Raw genomic sequence first — 21,825 nt, forward strand, 5'->3', positions numbered from 1 at the left:
CCCCCAAATATCTTTTGAGGAAACACCCTTCCGAACTCCCAGGAGACCATACAATACCGCTTTAGATCGCATTGCGAGTGTGCTTAATCGCCCAGTCATGTCCAACTCTTTGGGACCCCATGGACTGTAGCCCGCCGGGCTCCTCTGTCCATGGGACTTCCCAGGCAAGAATACTGGAGTGGATTGCCATTTCCTTCTCCAGGGGATTTTCTCAATCCAAGAGTCACGAGGGAAGCCCTATCTAGCTGGATATAGAGAGACATATATCCATTATATCTCATTAGCTCTCCTCTAATGACAAGGATACAAGTCATTCAGCAAATCTATTAGAAGTAAATTGCGAACACATTGGCCAGAGTGTCCTAGCTCACAGGAATAAAATCTGCCCCCGCTCCTCTCTTACCAGGTTGTTTCTCGGCACTCTATGAGATGTGCCATGTCAAGAAAGCTCTCCCTTCGGTTCCCATCTGCATTCTCATTTGTTATGGTTTTAAAAAAAAATATATGAAGCCAAATCTGGGCACACAGATTTTCTGGCGGACATGATGACGGTCTGTGTCATTCATAAGGCAATCAAAGAGACTCCATATTCATTCACTGACTTTATTCTCATGATAACATTCAGGGGCCCCATTTAAGGAGGGAAGAAAAAAAAAAAAGAAAACACTGAGCCTCTGAACAATACTAAACTGAGATTCTTGTAAGTCTAGTGATCTGTCTCACTCGAGGGGGAGGTAAGACCAGAATCTCAAACGTGACTTCCTCCTTTCTGAAATTTTTTTTTTCATTTGTTTTCTAGGAAACTCACACTCTTCGGTTCCTTTTCCTAACCTTTTTTTTTTTTTAATCTCTACTTTATTTTACTTTACAATACTGTATTGGTTTTGCCATACATTGACATGAATCCACCACAGGTGCATACGAGCTCCCAATCCTGAATCCCCCTCCCACCTCCCACCCCATATCAGGGTCTAGGACTGTTCTTGTTCCTCTCCTCCTTGTACATTCTCCCATTAAATTAACACATTTGATACAATGGCTTTCCATGCTCTCTACTTGCTGGCTGATATATTTACTGTCTGTATTCTCATTAGAATGTAAATTTCAGTAGGGTAAAATTTTAACTTTTCTATTCTGTATCCACAAAGTCTAAAACAGTACCTGGATTTCATTTCCTTTGGATATATGCCTGGAAGTGAGATTGTGGAATCATACAGTCATTTCTATTTTTAATTTTTTGAGGAACGTCCATACTGTTTTCTGTAAAGACTGCACCAATTTACCTTCCCACCAAACAGTATACAAGTGTTTCCTCTTCTCCACATCCTCACCAAGATTTATCTTTCGTCTTTTTGACAATAGCTATATATGCTTATACATACATAAAATATAGTAAAATATTCAGCCTTAAAAAAAGAAGGAAATCTTCTTATTTGCAAGGATAGGAATAGAGAGCATTATGCTAAGTTAAATAAGCCAGACCCAGAAAGACAGTTCCTTCATGATCTCTCTTACATGTGGAATCTCCAAAAGTAGACTTTACAAAAGCAGAGAGTAGAATATGGAGGCTTCCAGGGGCAGGAGAGTGAGGGGAGTTGGGAGATGCTGGTCAAAGGGTAGAAGTTTCAGTTATGCAGGATGAATGAGTTCTGGAGATCTAAGATTCAGTATGGTGACCATGCTTAATAATATTGTATTGTATACTTGAAATTTGAGGGCAGATCTTGTGCTCTTACCGCATATTTGCAGTATATTTACAAAGTGGTAATTATGTGAGTTGATGGATATGTTAATGAGCTTCATGTGATAATTATTTCACAATGTATACATATATCAAAACCACATAATATACCTTAAATATGTACAATTTTTATTGGCCAATGATACCATAATAAAGCAGGGAAAAACAAGAGTTCCTAGAACTTAGCAGGCACTCAATAAATGTGTGAGGGATGAATGAATGTATAACTTCAAATACAAAGGTCTTGCTTCAAACTATATCATTTCTGAGGTCTGCAGTACAGAACAAGGCTTACCTACCACTTGAGTGTGACTTACATTTGGGGCTAGATAATTCTCTGTTGGTGCAGGCCTGTTTGATGCATTGTTGAATGTTGAAGAACCCCCAGCCTCTTCCTACTAGATGCTAGTTGAAACACTCAGTTATGACAACCGAAAAAATTTCACCAGTCATCACAAAACTGCCACAAGAAGACAAAATTGCCCTAATAGAGAACCACTGGGATAGTGGAAAGTTGGTTTACTATAAATAGTAACTAAAGAGGCTCTTGATGAAAGTGAAAGAGGAGAGTGAAATTGGCTTAAAACTCAACATTCAGAAAACTAAGATCATGGCATCTGATCCCATCACTTCATGGCAAACAGATGGGGAAACAATGGAAACAGTGAGAGACTTTATTTCGGGGGGCTCCAAAATCACTGCAGATGGTGACTGCAGCCATGAAATTAAAAGACACTTGCTCCTTGGAAGAAAAGTTATGACCAACCTAGACAGCAGAGGCATTGCTTTGCCAACAAAGGTCCATCTAGTCAAGGCTATGGTTTTCCAAGAGTCATGTATGGATGTGAGAGTTGGACTATAAAGAAAGCTGAATGTGGAATAATTGATGATTTTGAACTGCAGTGTTAGAGAAGACTCTTGAGAGTCCCTTGAACTGCAAAGAGATCCAACCAGTTCATCCTAAAGGAAATCAGTCCTGAATATTCATTGGAAGGACTGATGCTGAAGCTGAAACTTCAACACTTTGGCCACCTGATGCGAAGAACTGACTCACTGGAAAAGATCCTGATGCTGGGGAAGATTAAAGGCAGGAGGAGAAGGGGACGACAGAGGATGAGATGGTTGGATGGCATCACCAACTCAATGGACATGAGTTTGAGTAAGTTCCAGGAGTTGGATATGAACAAGGAAGCCTAGCATGCAGCAGTCCACGGGGTCACAAAGAGTCAGACACAACTGAGTGACTAAACTGAACTGAACTGATAAATAGAAGATCAGGGTCCCAGTTCTAGCTGTGTAACAAGTGATTCACCTCTCTGTGCCCCAGTTTCCTCAATTATAAAGAAAGGATTAAAATAGATACTCCATAAAGCAGTGGTGAGGATTAAATGAGTTAGTGAATTCCAAAATAACCAGTATAGTGTCCAGTTAGTATTCATTTCCCTCTTGGCTCTGGGACTGAATTCCTTTCTGTACCAAGGTTTCATGACTCATTTTGAGTCCTACTTACTCTCTTGGTTTTGTCTCACTATTCTTGCCTTGACCTTAGACCTTCCTTCTTTGTCCTCAGTACCTGGGATCTTCTCTGCCTGTCCTTTGCACTTTTTCTTACAGCCAACCTTCAGTTCAGTTCAGTTCAGTTCAGTTCAGTCGCTCAGTCGTATCCGACTCTTTGCAACCCCATGAATCACAGCACACCAGGCCTCCCTGTCCATCACCATATCCCAGAGTTCACTCAGACTCACATCCATCGAGTCCATGATGCCATCCAGCCATCTCATCCTCGGTCGTCCCCTTCTCCTCCTGCCCCCAATCTGTCCCAGCATCAGAGTCTTTTCCAGTGAGTCATCTCTTCGCATGAGGTTTCATGCAAAGATGGGCTCGATAAAGGACAGAAATGGTATGGACCTAACAGAAGCAGAAGATATTAAGAAGAGGTGGCAAGAATTCACAGAAGAACTGTACAAAAAAGATCTTCACAACCCAGATAATCATGATGATGTGATCACTAATCTAGAGCCAACCTTCTAGCCACTGGATATTCAGTCTCCATTCTGAATCCCTCACCTGGTTTTGGAACTACAGCTCCATCTCAGATATTTTCTCCCAGGCTTGTTCCATCCTTAAACCTCTCCCATCCTATCACCTTTCCAGCCACCTGAACTAAGTCAAGGTTATTTTCACACCAGCACTCATGTTGGTGGAGATGAGGAACAAATCAACATGCCTGGGATCCATGTCATCATTACCCACAACACACAGAGGTAGTTACTTCTCTGGGCTCTGGACTTCTCATCCCATCAATTAGAAGAGAAGATTTGTAAGTTGTTAGTTGGAGTTGCCTTTTTCATTGACCATGAGATAAATACCTATTGGCCTTCCTAGAACCAGCTGAACATTAAGTCTCCTTCCAATTTCAACACAGTATGTCCAGGTTTCAAACATGGGAGTGAAAGAATAGTAAAGGGTTAAGAAAGTTAAGAGTTAAGGATTAAGAATAGTTACGGGTTAAAGTTAAAAACATCTTAGAATTATGGTTTCCTCCCCTGTCCCTCAAACCTGGGGACAGCATATTAAAAAGCAGAGACTTCACTTTGCAGAAAAAGGTCCGTATAGTCAAAGGCATGGTTTTTCCAGTAGTCATGTACAGATGTGAGAATTGGACCATAAAGAAGGCTGGGCACCAAAGAACTGATGCTTTCAAATTGTGCTGGAGAAGACTCTTGAGAGTCCCTTGAACATCAAGAAGATAAAACCAGTCAATCTTAAAGGAAATCAATGCTTAATACACATTGCAAGGACTGATGTTGAAGCTGAAGCTCCAATACTTTGGCTACCTGATGGGAAGAGCCAGCTCATTGAAAAAGACCCAGATAGTGGGAAAGATTGAAGGCAAAAGCAGAAGTGGGCAGCAGAGGATGAGATGGTTGGATGGCATCACTGACTTAATGGTAATGAGTTTGAGCAAACTCCAGAAGGACAGAGGAGCCTGGCATGTGGAAATCCATGAGGTCACAAAGAGCTGGACATGATTTAGTGACTGAACAACAACTCCTGTCCTTATCTAGTTGCTTTCTGGTGATGGTGTGATGCATTGAATAGGGTTCAGGTTTTGGGGTCAGATGAACTGTAGGGAATCTTCACTCTGCCACTCACCAGCACCAGACATACAAACTTAGTTATGTTAGTTACTCATTCTGAGCCCTCAACTCTCTTTTGTTGTCCACCAGAAACAGCTCCTATGAGGGCTGTATGTATTAAGTTGGCCAAAACGTTTGTTCAGGTTTTCTGTAACGAAACTCAAACAAAATTTTGGCCGATCCGGTATAATGTATAAAAATCCCCATTGAACAGCATCTAGCACAATATGGGCCTTTGCTAAATGTCATTTTCTCTTCCCTTCACATCCTTAGTCTGGTCCCTCTATTTAATCCTCCCACATGGGCAAAAATCCTAGTTTTTTAATCTTTACACTTTCCTACCCTGTATTCTTGCATATTGCTTTTGCATAGCTATGATTTGATTAAGCATCTATTAGATTAAATGGACTTGAAATCTGACATGCTATAGGATAGGAAATAGAAATAAATCATATTAAAATATGGGCTTCCCAGGTGGCTCAGCAGTAAAGAATCTGCCTGCAATACAGGAGACACAAGAGACACAGGTTCAATCCCTGGGTTGGGAAGATCCCCTGGAGGAGGGCATGGCAACCCACTCCAGAATCTCATGGACAGAGGAGCTTGGTGGGCTACAGTCCATAGGGTCGCAAAGAGGTGGACATGACTGAAGCAACTCAGCACACACACACACAACATAGTAGAAAATAATGAAAAAATATGAATAGAGAAGAACCAGAATGATAAGGAGAAATTGGCCTGAGAATTAAATCCATGCTGTTTTCAACGAGGCTTTGTGTGCATGAGCAGTGATGAAGAGCAAGGACTTTGGAGTAAGACAGAGCTGGGGGTGGAGTCAGACCAGTCCAGGACCTAATAGACTATCTGCCACACAACAGATGTTTCTAATAATAAATACTTAATGAAGCTTGTTACAGGTTTTAATATACTGGACTCTAATTATGTCACAAGCAATTATTTTACTTCTCTGAGACTTGATTTATTAGTCTGTAAATTGGGAATAGTAACAAGAATGAAATGAATTAATGTAAATAAAGTGGCTGAGTGCCCAGCACACAATCTGCGTGTAACACATCATAGATGCTATCACTGCAGAGTTTCTGCTTTACCTTGGGCTAACTGACATTGCTGTTTGTAAATATGCTTAATACAAATCCCTGGATGTTGGTAATCATATTCCATGGCACATGAGGCTGACTTTCAGAACACTGAAGCTAGAAAAAACAGTGAGGTATAAATCAGACCAGCTCAAAACCCTGCAAACTGCCCAATGTTGGGTAAAGCACCTTGCTTTTCTGATTCTCTGTGTCTAAGTTTATGGAGTAGTTGTGGTCTGGAATCTTTTCTATTTCTAAAAATCTTTGAGTAGGGCTAACTTGAAGGGTTCTTCCATGTTTAAAAGTGTATGATTAGAAGAGTAGGCTCTATTTCCCTAAATATTGGTCAGTGAAATTTAAGTGCATGTGTTTGGTTGGGGGCAAGGGAAGGGGCACTGAAAAGAGTGTTAGTGACCAAGAGGGAAAGGAAAAGGGAGTAATACATGTTGATGATCTATTAAACCAAGAATATGTGTGTCACATGCCATGTATTTTAAATATTCCCATTAAAAACCCTGTCAGAACTGAGTTCCAAGCTCTGCTATCCCCATAAGGGAGTTAAGATTGACTTCTTGTTGTTCAGCCACTAAGTCATGTCTAGCTCTTTGAGACCCCATGGACTGCAGCACAGCAGGCTTCTCTGTCTTTCACAGTCTTCTGGAGTTTGTTCAAACTCATGTCCACCGAGTCGATGATGCCATCCAACCATCTCATCCTCTGTCGTCCCCTTCTCCTGCCTTCAATCTTTCCCAGTACCAGGGTCTTTTCAAATGAGTCAGCTCTTCGCATCAGGTGGCCAAGGTATCGGAGCTTCAGCTTTAGCAGCAGTCCTTCTAATGAATATTCAGGGTTGATTTCCTTTAGAATTGACTGGTTTGATCTCCTTGCTGTCCAAGAGACTCTCAAGAGTCTTCTCCAGCACCACAGTTAGAAAGCATCAATTCTTCCACACTCAGCTTTCTTAAGGTCCAACTCTCACATCTGTACATGATTATTCAAACCAAGAATATGTGTGTTACTCATCATGTATCTTATATATTCCCACGAAAAAACTGGCAGAATTGAGTTCCAAGCTCAGCTTCTCCACAAGGAAGTAGTGATTGAGAGATGTTGGGATAAAATCCCAAGAGGAAAGCCTTTCCCCCCACCCCCTTCTGTGCTTCCCCCACCTCAAGCCTCCTCAGGCAGTGCCTGGATTAGTTATTCAACTGGTGTGACTCAGGACCTCCCAATCTGCTTCCCTCCAGCCCAGCCTCTGTGATGCTGAGAATAAGATCATTTCATCTTCCTTCAGGAACCTGAGACGAGCCCTGAGGGAAAAGTCCAAGCTTCTCAGCACAGTTTCTAAGGCCCCAGGTGATGTCTCCTGCCGACTTCTCCAGCTATATTGTCGCTTTTACATTTTCATCTATATTCTTTGAGCACCTTCCTCATCCTAGACATTTTGCTGAGCTGTCTCCACAATGGTAAGAAGTGGTTCTGACCCTTTCTTATAATGTAGTAGGGTTATGTATGCCATAATCAACTAACCACACAGAAACCTATCACTACTATCTATCTGTCTGCCTATCTATCTATCATCTATCATCATCACCTATTAACAATAAGTAACATTTATTAAGCACTTATGATCAAGGAACTCTTTGAATCACTTTAAATGATTGTTTTTGTGTGTGTGTGTGTGTGTGTGTTTTCACTTAAGCCTTCCAACAAGTCTATTAGGTAAGCATTTTTATTTCCATTTTCCAGGTAAGAAAACTGCCTCATTGACAGTTTACATCTCTTGTGCAAAGTCACACAGCTTGGAAGTGGCAAGACCAGGATCGGTCCCCAGGAAGTTGCGTAGACTCTTCACAACATGCTACTACTCCAGTGTTTGGTTACAGAGGGTGGTAGGTACCTGGAAGAAAGGCTTGGACCATGATCTGTGTGCAGCTAGTCACGGCGAGCCTGAGGAAACAGTATTTGCAAAGTCATCTTTTCACCTGACTGCCCTCTTCCTTCACCCATTTTGCACGCTGGCCTCTGACACAGATGGACCTCTGGCTGCTCTGCGCTCTCTACAGCCTTCCAGTTGTTCTGGATGCTTCCTCTGCATCGGAGGCCTGTCCCTCTTCGACAAGCTAACATCTGCTCATTCACTCATTTGCCAGGTAATTGTTGGCGCTGCTATTGTGTCAGACACTGCTAGAGTCTGAGTCTACTAAGATAAACAGACATGACCTCTGGCCCCTAGTGCTGACCTTCTGGAGGAGAGATGGACATGCAAACAAGCACAGAATGGGCAAGACCTTAGCATGATGGGCTGTGTGGATGAAAAGGGTGAAAGAAAAGAGAAACACAGCCTGCCTGTTCCATAGAACATTGTGTGTTAAGTCACTTCCATCGTGTCCGACTCCTTGTGACCCCAAGGACTTCTCTGACGACCCTGCCAGGCTTTTCTGTCCATGGGATTCTCCAGACAAGAATACTGGAGTGGGTTGCCATTTCCTTCCCCAAGGAGATCTTCCCGAGCCAGGGATCGAACCCACATCTCATCTCTCCTGCATTAGCAGGGGGGTTCTTTACCACTATTGCCACTCAGGAAGACCCATAGAACATTGCCACCATTTTTAATAACAAAAATACTATATATAGTCTATATTTTTAAGCCTAAGATCAGTTTTGTTACCAGACCAATAATCTGAAAGCATCTAGTGATTTTTTTTTCCCTCAGGGCAGTACATTTTGTCTTCCTACTTCTCCCATCCTTCCCCTTTCTCCTTCCTCCCACCCTCCTTTGTTCCCAATCATCCTTCGCAGGTGATGTGAATGCTCCTTTGCTTTCTCCATGCCAGGCACTGTGCCTTGTTGTTCACCCTTCGACACTCAGTATGAGGCCTTAAAGGATTGTACACCACGATCAGAGGGGATCCATCCAAGGCAGGCAAAGATGGTTCGACATTCACAACTCAATTAGAGCAGAAGGCCCTTCTTGAACCGAAAGTTTCCCAAAAGGTTGAGTAGGGTCCTCGTCTTTCTGCTTCCACCGTATCCTCTAAGAACTGACTATGAGCCCACAGTTGGAGGGTCTGTTGTCTGCCTTCCCACTAGACTATGTCCTCCATGGGGGCAAGGACTCTATTGATAGAGTTTGAAACAGTGACTGCACACACAGCAGATGCAGGTGCTCAGTAAATATCCATTGTGTCTATAAATAAATTAAATTCAGGACGAAACAACCATGGAAAATATGCAGACAAAAAGGGCTTGAATAGTATTCTTGTAGCCTGAAATTCTATGAGATGTAAATTATCTGGTTACTTACACAAAAATGGGCACAATAAAGGACCAAAATGGTATGGACCTAACAGAAGCAGAATATATTAAGAAGAGGTGGCAAGAATGCAGAGAAGAAATATACAAAAAAGATCTTCATGACCCAGATAACGACAGGGGTGTGATCACTCACCTAGAGCCAGACATCCTGGAGTGTGAAGTCAAGTGGGCCTTAGGAAACATCACTACAAAGCTAGTGGAGGCGATGGAATTCCACTATTTCAAATCCAGCTGTGAAAGTGCTACACTCAATATGCCAGCAAATTTGGAAAACTCAGCAGTGACTACAGGACTGGAAAAGGTCAGTTTTCATTCCAGTCTCAAAGAAAGGCAATGCCACAGAATGTTCAAACTACTGCACAATTGTATTCATCTCACACACTAGCAAAGTAATGCTCAAAATTCTCCAAGCAAGGCTTCAACAGTACGTGAACCAAGAACTTTCAGATGTTCAAGCTGGATTTAGAAAAAGGAGAGGAACCAGAAATCAAATTTCCTATGATTGATTCATGTTTGACAGAAAACAAAATTCTGTAGGGCAATTATCCTTTAATTAAAAAATATATAAATTTAAAAATATTGGCAACATCCATTGGATCATAGAAAAAGCAAGAGCATCCCAGAAAAACATCTACTTCTGCTCCAATGACTATGCTTTGGACTATGCAATGACTATGTTCCAATGACACAGCCTTTGACCGTGTGGATCACAACAAACTGTGAGAAATTCTTAAGGAGATGGGAATACCAAACCATCTTACCTGCCCCCTGAGAAACTTGTATGCAGGTCAAGAAGCAACAGTTAGAATGGGTCATGGAAAAACAGACTGGTTCCAAATTGGGAAAGGAGTATGTCAAGGCCGTATATTGTCATCCTGCTTATTTAACTTAAATGCAGAGTACATCATGAGAAAAGCTGGACTGGATGAAGCACTGGCTGGAATCAAGACACCACCCTTATGGCAGAAAGTGAAGAGGAACTAAAGAGCCTCTTGATGAAAGTGAAAGAGGAGAGTGAAAAAGTTGGCTTAAAACTCAACGTTCAAAAACTAAGATCAGGGCATCTGGTCCCATCACTTCTTGGCCAATAGATGGGGTAACATTGGAAACAGTGACAGACTTTGTTTTCTTGGTTCCAAAATCACTGCAGATGGTGACTGCAGCCATGAAATTAAAAGACGTTTGCTCCTTGGAAGAAAAGCTATGACCAACCTAGACAGTATATTAAAGAGCAGAGACATTACTTCAACAAAGGTCCATCTAGTCAAAGCTATTGTTTTCCCAGTAGTCATATGGATGTGAGAGTTGGACCATAAAGAAAGCTGAGCGTGGAAGAATTGATGCTTTTGAACTGTGGTGTTGGAGAAGACTCTTGAGAGTCCCTTGGACTGCAAGATCCAACCAGTCCATTCTGAAGGAGATCAGCCCTGGGATTTCTTTGGAAGGACTAATGCTGAAGCTGAAGCTCCAATACTTTGGCCACCTGATGCAAAGAAAAGACCTTGATACTGAGAAAGATAGAGGGCAGGAGGAGAAGGGGACAACAGAGGATGAGATGATTGGATGGCATCACGACTCGATGGACATGAGTTTAAGCAAGCCCCAGGAATGGGGATGGTCAGGGAGGCCTGGCATGCTGCAGTCCATGGGGTTGCACAGAGCAGGAAACGACTGAGCGAGTGAACTGAACTATGCCAGGCAGTCTGCACACCTAATTGCCCTTTGCCTAGTCTATCTGTTGTGATAGTAGGCATCTGATACATCTCTTCACTTAAGACTTATGAAGAATCTCTGATTTTGGCAAAGATTCTTTATTGCCTTGATCCTCCAAAGTATTGTTGTTTAGTTGCTAAGTTATGTGACTCTTTTGCAACCCCATGGACTGTAGTCCACCAGGCTCCTCCTTCCAGGGGATTCCCCAGGAAAGAATACTGGAGTGGATTGCCATTTCCTTCTCCAGGGATCTTCCTGACTCAGGGATCGAATCCAGGTCTCCTGTATTAGCAGGCAGATTCTTTACTGAAGAATCCAGAAATTACACTGAACCACTTGGAAGCCCTCCAAAGTATTAGAACCTCTGGTTTTTAACTGAACACACGGCAACCCAAAGTGAAATCGGCATCTCTTAACCTCTCTATCAATCATATTAGCCGCAGGAAGTTAGGACCTATGCTCTGTGAAAATTCCACTTCTGTCCTTAAAAAGGGAGATGTTCTCCTACCTCAGTCCTGCTGGCTGGAATATCCATCCACCCATGTGTTCAAATATTCATGCAGACATGGGCCATGGCAGAGGATGGCAGGATGGCAGAGCACCAAGACAGGACCTGGAGTCTCTGCAGCTTGGAATCCTTACTGACCTTGGAATGTTCACCTCCAGACCTAAAGGAGGGAGAGATAAAATAGACCTCAGTCTTGCTTGAGGTGCTGTTATTTGGAATCTCTGTTACATGCAGTCATGTCTAATCTTGACCAGTACACTGATTTTCCTTCTATAGAAACACAGATTGTCAGAGGCATATGGGACTTTAGAATTAACCTAATCCAATGTTTCTTAACTTTTTTGGAATCAAGAATATTTTAGAATTTGATGGAAGCTCGCTACTGAAAAATGAGATAAAATGCATGTCCATGGTAACAGCCCTTTCCTGGTTAAACATTCCCGGTTCAGTTGTAGGCCTTCATTTTACCTACTAGCAAGCTGTGGTTCAGAAAGATCCTTAGGTTTGCAGGCAGTCCCATGAGAAATTGGACCAGTATCCAAGCTTTTTTACACCCAACCTGATGTTTTTTCTGCCAAAAGATACTGCCTAGTTACCATGGGCAAGGTTCCAGAGATGGCTATCTGATGGTGCTTCAGAGATATTTTAGGTTTCTTGGTAAATATTGATGGTTCTGCCTTCTTATTCATTCATTCATTCACAATCATTCCTCCACTTTAGAAGTAATTATTGAGCATCTTCCAGGATTAAGCACAGGACAATGCCCTGTTATACTCTGGTGAACAAAATACAGATGTTACTCCTGTTATTATGGGGCTTACATCCAGTTGATGAGTCAGATGTTAAACACGTCAAAATACAAATACGTTTATAATAACAAATTGGGGTAAGTACTATGAAAGAAGAAAATGGGATGGTAGCAGAAAATAATAAGGAGATCTATCGGGAATCAAGGAAGACCACTGTGTGGAGTTGACATGTAAGCTGAGATGAAAGACGAGAAGAAACTGGACATGTAGGGAGTAAAGGAAAGGGTATTCCAGGCAGAAGGAACAGTTCATGCAAAGATCCTGAGGAGAAGAGAGTTAGAATAGCTGGGAGAAGGCTCAGTACAATAGGGTTTAGTACCTAGGGAAGATGGTGAGAGGTAAAAAAGGCAAGATCATACAGTTCCAAGTAGACCTTTGATGGGCTATTAATAAAGCAGCTAGGGCTTCCCTGGTGGCTCAGACGGTGAAGAATCCGCCTGCAATGCAGGAGACCCGGGTTTGATCCTGGGTCAGGAAGATCTCCTGGAGGAGGAAACGGCAACCCACTCCAGTATTCTTGCCTGGGAAATCCCCTGGACAGCAGAGCATGGTGGGCTACAGTCCATGAGATTGCAAAGAGTTGGGCACAACTGAGTGACTAACACACACATATGTGTATTAAGAACAAAGACACATTATAATTGCAACAAGAAGCCACAGGAAGGCTTTCAAGAGAGACTTTATCACTTCTCCCAGGGGAGAGGTGATATGATTCTAGCTTTTCAAAAGACCACTGTAGTTGCTATGTGAAAAGTAACTGGGATGGTCGATAGGAGCCAACACAGGGAGGCATTTGAGAGGATACAGTTGTAGCCCACATCATTAATAAACAGGTTGCATAGATGGATTTGAAATGTATTTTGGGCATAGGATGTACTTTGGTTTGGTGGTATAGAGTGTGAGGAAGAGGGAAACCAATAGGTCTTTGCAAATCTTCCATGACTCTTGGCAGCTTTCAACACTTAGCAAATCCACTAAGCAAAGCAACATCCTTGCCCCTCATCTTGTTCCAAGTTCCAAAGACTGACTTTCACCTTCCGAGGCCCAGAACCTGGCTGGGAAGGTGAAGGTCCCTGCTCAGGCTGGCCACCCTGCACTGGAGCCTTTGTCCAGCAGCAGGTCTGTGTCATCCAGCCAGTGCCCAGGCCCGGGGGGTGAACCTCAGCTGGCAGCACCTTCAGGGCCAGGTCCCCAGACCCTGAGCAGCCGTCACTATCAAGGGAGCCAGGTGCCCAGGACACAGCCGGCCCTCAGGCCGCACAAACCAGGGACCAGATCCCTCGGACCACGACCCAGGGGAACCACTGCTGCGGGGCCCATCACCATGCAGACCCTTGGCAGAGCCACCCGCCCCAGTACAATACTAGACACGCCACAGGACCAGTACCAATGTATTTGTGTTTTAAGATAACGTAACAAAAACTTACTCCATTTCAGATTTCCTTCTGAGGACCCTTGAGGTAAGTACAAGATACAGTCCAACTTTAGCCCCTTGAGGTAAATACAATAATTCCTTTCCATTTCCTAGATAAAGAAACGGGGGCTTTACAAGAGTAAAGTGTTCCAAATTACGCATCTAAAGAGTCCTGGAGCAGGGATGAAAAAGCGATTGCGGTAGCCAGACTCCAGGGGACCCTCAGGGGTGCCTGCTCCGCCAGGGCTCACCAGGCAGAGTCTCCCCTGCTTGCACCAGGCCTGGTCTGCATGACCAACAGCACACCCCAAAGCAACATCAGGGCAAAGGGGTCGGCGGCTTCCACTTGAGTCTTGGGCTCTTTTTTTTGAACTGGAATAGGGGCGGGGCGAGCAGCAGCCAATAACTTGAGACCTGTTAGTGCAGCTGTTACCGGGAGACCTTCCGCACGAGACAATCAGTCCAGTCTCCACCAACAGTCAGCCTGGCAGTGGCCCTCTGGGTAGAGAGTGTAATAAGATGCAATCAGTCACAGCCTTCTCCCCGGGGGCCCTCCAGCCCGGCGGGTGAGCTGGGGTTCTGGGGACAGGCTGGGGCAGTGTCCCTTAGCGCTCCAGAGCCCTTGAAGGAGCAGCGGACCTCTCCCCCATCCCCACTTCTGCGTCCTCATGACAGTGGCGGCCTCCATGGGTTGTGGTCCTCGGCAGCTGGAACATAAGGACACTGCCATTAAGGTAAGAGCTTCAACCAGCTTCAGCCTCTCTGTTCAAGTTTCAGAACTTGGTCCAGCTTAGCTGAGTTCTCTACCCCAGAAGATGGCCAGAGGTCAGGGTAAAGGTGCAAAGACTGCATGTCATTACTTTGGGTCCGCTTCTGTGGTTGGGGCTATTCTCAAAGAAGACCAGTTATGGTGAGCTGGGGATTAACCTGATTGGTATTTGCTACAACACGTGTTCCTGTTGATCCTGAACAAACGATTCTCTCCAGTTTAAATAAAAAGCCTGAGGGTTGGCTGGGTCCTGGGAGCCTGGCTCTCCAAGTGGTGATGGCTGGGCAGGGTCTGGAGACCGGGCCATATGGGTGCTGCCAGCTGACATGTGCCTCTTCGGCTGAGCTTGGGTGCTGGCAGGAGGACCCAGGCTGGGTGCTGGACTTGGGGTGATGGGGTGATGCAGGGATCCACGCCTCTTAGCCAGGACTTGGATCTCAGAGGGCAAAAATTCAAGCCTTGGAACCTTGCCTTTCTTGTCAGAACAGAGAATAACAGGTTTTAGTGGAGATTTACAGGAACATCCTGACTTGTCCATGACCTGACCTCAAGAACAAAGGATCTGACACCCAAAATTTGCAACAACTAATCATACGCCTCTCTCACCTTTTCTATAATAACGTTTTGCTGAAAGCTTTTAAGGAGTTCAGTTTTTACGGCAAGAGCCGCCTGTCTCCTTGCAATGTACTGCGGTAAACCTTTCTCTGCTCCAAACTCCAGCATTTTGGTGGTGTTTGGCCTCAGTGTGCCTGGGGCATATGGAAAAAGTGATAGTCGCTCAGACAGGTCTGACTCTTGCGACCTCATAGACTGTATCCCTCCAGGCTTCTCTGTCCATGGAATTCTCCAGACAAGAATACTGGAGTGGGTTCCCATTCCCTTCTCTAGGGGATCTTCCCAACCCAGGGATCCAACAGAGGTCTCTTGCATTGCAGGCAGACTCTTTACTGTCTGAACCACCAGGGCATAAGGACTTCCATTCAATCACAGAACCACTTGCTTTGCGGGAAACCAACTGCCACGTCCTATGTACTGTCAGCAGTCTGGAGAGGCTCACTTGGCAAAGAGCTAAGGCCTCCTGCCAAGGGCCAGGGAGGATCTGAGGCCAGTCAGCCACCATGGAATAAACTTGAAGGAGGACCCTCCAGCCTTCAGATAACTGCACCCTCTCCAGGACTTGATTGCCACCTCATGGGATGTCTCAACGCTAGAATCACCCAGCTAAGTCACTTGCAAATTCCTGACCCACAGAAAAATGAGAGGGAATAAAGTGTGCTGTTTCAAGCCCCTTAGAAGTCTTAGTAATTATTTATGCAGTCACAGATAATGCAAATGGCCACTTTTTCCAAAACCCCTGTGACATAGCACTGCTTCTACAGTTTATAATAATAGTTCTTTAAAAATAAATAAAAATGTTTCTGTTACCTTTACAGTTTATAAACAGCTTCTTCATGCTCTTCTAATAGAGGAATCCATTCTCTTTGCTTTACAAGGTGCTGACTCATTTCAGGTTAGTACAGTTTCCAGTGGTTAACATTTTGCCTGATATTCAGCATAGTATAGCAGGAAAATATATGGGCACTGGAATCAGACAGACAGGATTATCCTAACTAGATAAAAATTATGCACAAGTAAATAAACAGATTTTTAAAGGCACAGTTCAATGAGTTTTGACAAATGCTCTTCGATGTACCCAAAAACAATAAATATAAAAGAGCAATAAGAAGCATAAGAAGTCCTTATGCCCTGGTGGTTCAGAACAATAAAAATAAGGAGCATTTCTGTCACCTTAGAAAGTTCTCCATAACCCTTCTAAGTTTAATCCTTACCACCCTAGAGACAACCAGTGTTCCGATTTCAGTCACCAAAGGTTAGTTTTGCCTTTCTTGAATAAATGAATTTTACAGTTTCCATTGTATATGATAACTTTCACTCACTAGAATATTCTTAAAATTCATTCATGCTGCTTTGGATAGCAACACTTTATACCTTTTATTACTAATGAGTATTTTGTTCGGGGCTTCCCAAGTGGCTCAGTGGTAAAGAATTCACCTACCAATGCAGGAGACAGAAGAAATGAGTGTTCGATCCCTCTGTAGGGAAGATCCCTGGAGTAGGAAATAGCAGCCAGCTGCAGTATCCCTGCCTGAAAACTTCCATGGACAGAGCAGCCTGGTGGGCTACAGTCCATGGGATTGCAAAGAGTCGGACATGACTGAACGACCAGACACATTTTGTTGAATTAGTATCTTAATATAAAACATTGTACTCTCCCATTGTAGGTTGTTTGCAGATTAGGGTTATTAAATTAAGCTCTTATAAACATTTTGGATAAGTCTTTTCTAGACATATGTTTTCATTTATCTTGGGTAAAATATCTATGAATGAATTTGCTAAATCATAGGGGAGATATATAATTTTCTAAGAAATGGCCAAACCATTTTTCCGAAGCATTTGTATCACTGCATTCCCACCAGCAGTATATGAGGGTTCTGGCGGCATTCCATCCTAGCCAACATTTGGTGTTATTGTTTAAATTTTAGCCATTCTAGTAGGTCTGTAATGGTATTTCATTATGGTTTTAATTTGCTTTTACTTGATGACTAAGGATGTTAAGCTTTTTCTCAAGCTCATTGCCCATTTATATACTTTTTTGGTAAATTAACTGTTCAAGTCTTTTATCTGTTTTTATAACTTTTAAAAAGTTATTGATTTACAAGGATTATTTTATATTATGGACATGCTTCTTTTGTTAGATATAGATACTGTGAATAATGTCTCCCTGTCGGTGGTTTGCCTTTTCCTTTTCTTAACAGGCTTGTTTTTGTTTAATGACTAGAGCTCTTTAATTTTTATAAAGTCTGATTTATTAATTTTTTCTTTTGGGTTTATTTTTGTGTTTTTTCTAAGAAATCTCAGCCACACTGAAGTTTGAATACATTCTTCTTTTTCTTAAAGAAGATGAATAGTATTGACTTCAGTCAATAGTATTATATATCCATGGATTCATCTTGAAACAATTTTTGTGTTTGATGAGGAAAGTATTGGATTTTTCCCCCATTTGCTGCATAAAATTTTCTTTGTTAAATTGTTGGCATGCATTTTTAAAAATTAATTGATCTAAATGTCCAAATGTATAGATTTATTTCTGGATTATCTAATTCTGTACTGTTGATCTATTTTTATATCCTTAGGCAGAATCCCAGGGACGGGGGAGCCTGTGGGCTGCTGTCTATGGGGTCGCACAGAGTCGGACACGACTGAAGCGACTTAGCAGCAGCAGTAGCAGCAGCAGCAGCAGGCCAATACTACACTGTATTGACTGCTGTGGCTTTACAGTAAATCAGAAATCAAATAGTTTAAGACTTCCAAGTTTTCTTTTATAATATCATTTTATTTTCTAGGTCTTTGAATTTTTATATATATTTTAGAATAAAAATTTCAATTTGTAAAAATCTTATGTAACTTTTGTTGAATTATGCTTATAAAGGAATTTATCCATGTCCTCTAAGTCATGGGATCTATTATCTTTTTAATATCATCAAGATCTGTACTGTTGGTTCTCTTCCATTCCAGTGTTTCTTTGTATTTATCCTGCTTTAGGTTTACTGGGCTTTAGAGGTCTGTAGGTTGATATTTTCATCAAATTTGAGACATTTTGACCATTATTTCTTGAAATTTTTTTTCTGATGTATTCCCTCTATACTCTCCTTTGGGAACTTCAATCACATGAATACTAGACAGTTTGTATTACTCCACTGGCTATTGAGGCACTTTTCCTTTTTTCAAATTTCCTCCTGATTTATTAAGATTGTATCACTTCTATTGATCTATCTCAAGTTTATTGATTCTTCTTCTGCCATCTCTAATACATTGTCATTAAATAAATTTTATTTATGTATTATAATATTCAATTTTAGAATTCAAATATTTTTCTCTTTTTAATTATTATAGCTATCTTTTCCTTTATATCCTTGAATGCATTTATAATAACTGTTTTATAGTCCTTATTTGCTACTTCCAGTGATTGGATCAGGTACTGACTTATTTTTCTGTCAATTACAGATCAAATTTCCCTACCTCCTCACATATTTAACAATTTTTAAATATACACTGAACATTTAAAAAAATGCATTGTAGGAAGTCTGAATCATGTCTTTTGTTAAAGAGTGTTAAATTCTGCTTGAGGAGTTATTAAATTGCTGTTAGATTTTCTCAGCTTTCCAGGCTTGGATTTTTTTTTGTTTGTTTGTTTACGTTGTTAATGGCTGGTTTGTTTCCACTTTGACTGTATCCTAGGGATTGATTCTGTCTCTAGGACTTGGTTATTACTCCTCAGTCTTGGCCTTTATGAGGTCTCATCTGAATTCTTGAGGTGCTCTCCACTCTGTGGAGAGGGAGGTCTCTCCACTCTGGCTGGATTGAAATTCCCATACCTACAGGTTCTCCGTGATCTCTGCAGTGCTGGCCCACAGCTGCTGCTCTCTGCTAGACTTTGTGGAGTCTCACATTGTGCACACACAGTGGGAACCCCCCAAACATATGTGTCAACTTCCCCTCCTTGCAGATCCTACCTCTCTCTGCTGAAGTTGGGAAAGTGTTTTAAAGCACAGAATCAGCCAAACATGAGGTTTATTTTGTGTGATTTTCTTTCGCTAAAGATCACAGTACTATGCTCCTTGATATCCAATGCCTGAAACTATTGCTTTATGTACATATGTATTATAAGTTTTTATCTTTGATTGAAGTAGGAAAGTAAGTTTGCACTAGTTACTCCATCGTGACCAGAGCCAGACTTGCTTTCAGTCTCTTGATATTGCTGCTGTGTGACCCTGAGCAAGTTAATTCATCTTCTTTGTTTCAGTTTGTTTATTTATAAATAAGGCTCATAATATTTAGACCATAAGTTCAATGATAACAGCTATGCCATTTATTTTTCTTATTTCTGAACCTTTAATAACTAACACAGTGCACTCAACACACATTCATTATCTAACTGTATTCATGCATTCATTCATTCAAGAAATGTTACTAAGTGAATACATGCTTCACAGAAATGTTTTTAAGAATAAATTCAATCATTTATGTAATGTAATTCGTACAAAACTTGGCTCAGAATAAAAATCCAGGACATTATAGATATTTAAAAGTTGTACTGACTGAAATTAATTATATTTCTAGGTCCTAGAGTTTGCAGATATTCTACTTAGGAAAAAAAAAATCAGTAGGATTTTAGGGAAAAAAAGCATGACCATGCCTCATTTGGAATTTCACTAGTTTACAAATACCACTATTAATCTAAAAAGGCACAGGGTCAGCCCATCTTCACTGTTGATCCTGTATATGGAGCATCATAAGCCCTGTGCTCCCAGTGTGTTAAGCACCACGTTGATGGCTGACTGGCTGGTTGACCAGTGGGTATTAGGACTCTTGCTCTGCTAGGGTGAACAGGCTGGCTGAGCTTAGTTGGCTGAATCCCTGCAGCACTGCCCAAGGATGGAGTCCCTGCCCACACTGATGAGTCTCTGCACTCAAATAACTTGCAAACAAGCCACGATTTCTGGCCCAGCATGAACTACAGCTGCAGTGGGGAAGCTGGGAGGGCAGGGAGGAGGAGGAAGCCAGATTTATGAAGCTCCAGGGTGATGTTCAAGGCTCTGTGCTCCGGCAGTGCAATGACCACCTGATTAACAGTTCCTTGTCTGCATTCTGCTTTATTTTCTAAAGTGCTTTCTGCATCTCTGACCCCATTTGACCATCACAACATCCTCCAAATGGATAAAGGGTGTTATTACATGTCTACATTTTACAGATAAGGAAACAGAGCATGAGAGAGAGAATATGATTTAGCCAAGGCTCCATAGCTAGAAAATGTGAGAGCTGGGTTTGGAATCCTGCTGGCAGAGGGCAAGTATTTTTTCCATGATTTAGAAATGACAGTTTTCCATCTCTTTAGCCAGATGGTGGTCATTTCGGTGTGTGCTCGGAAAGTGGGATGGACGATTGGGATCCAGCAGTTCCTTCTGTCTCTGTACAGAGTCTTAGCTCTTCAGAGCTCAACAAGACCTCAGATACGTACAGTCCCAGTCACCTTATTCTGTGATGCTGACATGGAATCTCAGGATGTTTCAGCCACTCAGTGAAGCTCAACAGCAAGTTCTGAGGGTGACCTGATATACCACTACTCATCTTTCCGTCACACCATGCTGTTTTTGCAAAAGCCTCTCTGGCCTCCGGCTTCACAGAATCAAACAAAACAGGACAATGACAGCTTTGGGGCCTGGGTAGAGCTCTGGCCCTGACTCCACTAAGAGGCCGTGGGTCAGTTTGATGGGTCGCCATCAAAGACAGCCTTTATGAAGAAGGTGCTTTGAGACACCCAATCAGTACCAATCTGCGTTTTTGTTAGTTTCTCCAAACTTAAGCTGAGTCAAGCTGTATTGATTAAAACCGGTTGGGAAATGAATTCCTGAGGCTAATCTATAAAGAAATTCAATCTGGAGATGGAGCGAACTGTCGTCAGGATTCCTTATTAGGCACTTCGCATCAGGGGCTAAAAAAAGCAAACAGACACGCAACACAAAGGGCAAACTTCTTCAGGGGATGAAAATGACACTGTGGTTGGGGAATATCACATCTAATACCATAGGAACTGACCATTTCTTAATAACCAACAAATCGATCCCTCCCTAACAATGCTTCCAAGAAGCGAGAATAAGAAGGGACTACATTAACAAAGAGGGATGGAAATGAAATTAAGTCCCTAACACAGCCTTTTCAGTATCTCTAAGATAGGAGGGTGATCCTGTCAGAAACTGCATTCTATGAAGAATCCAGAATGGTTGCCTCATTTAATTAGGAGGAGAAAAGCATGTGAGGAGAGAGGGAGTCTTCCGGGTAAAGGAGTGTAGCAAAGAGATCGAACCTTCTGTTTCAAAAGTTGCTTAGCAAAAGCAATTTTAATTGCTGCCTTTGTTATAACAGATTAAAGGTAGTTATGTCCCAGTGTACCTCAGTTTAAGCAGTCAGTGTGTTCCTAGATAGTTATGTGCAAATCAAATTTTGTAAATCAGATCCAATTTTAAATGCCCTCAGAGAGCTTGTCCTTTCAAGGAAATTTTTGGTGAATTCTTTGGTAAGACCTAAGACAATCCTCTAATTTATTGGGTTGGTAGGTTTAATTTCTTTTAGATGATGGTAAATGTTATTCTGTCTCCCATATTCAGAAGAGGGGACTGAAAATAGAATGGAAATAAAATGACTTAATGACACGATATAATAACTAATGGTATCTCCTATGGTATGTTAATTTAGTA

The sequence above is a fragment of the Ovis canadensis genome, chromosome 9, assembly GCF_042477335.2.
Source record: "Ovis canadensis isolate MfBH-ARS-UI-01 breed Bighorn chromosome 9, ARS-UI_OviCan_v2, whole genome shotgun sequence".
Taxonomy (NCBI): Eukaryota; Metazoa; Chordata; class Mammalia; order Artiodactyla; family Bovidae; genus Ovis; species Ovis canadensis.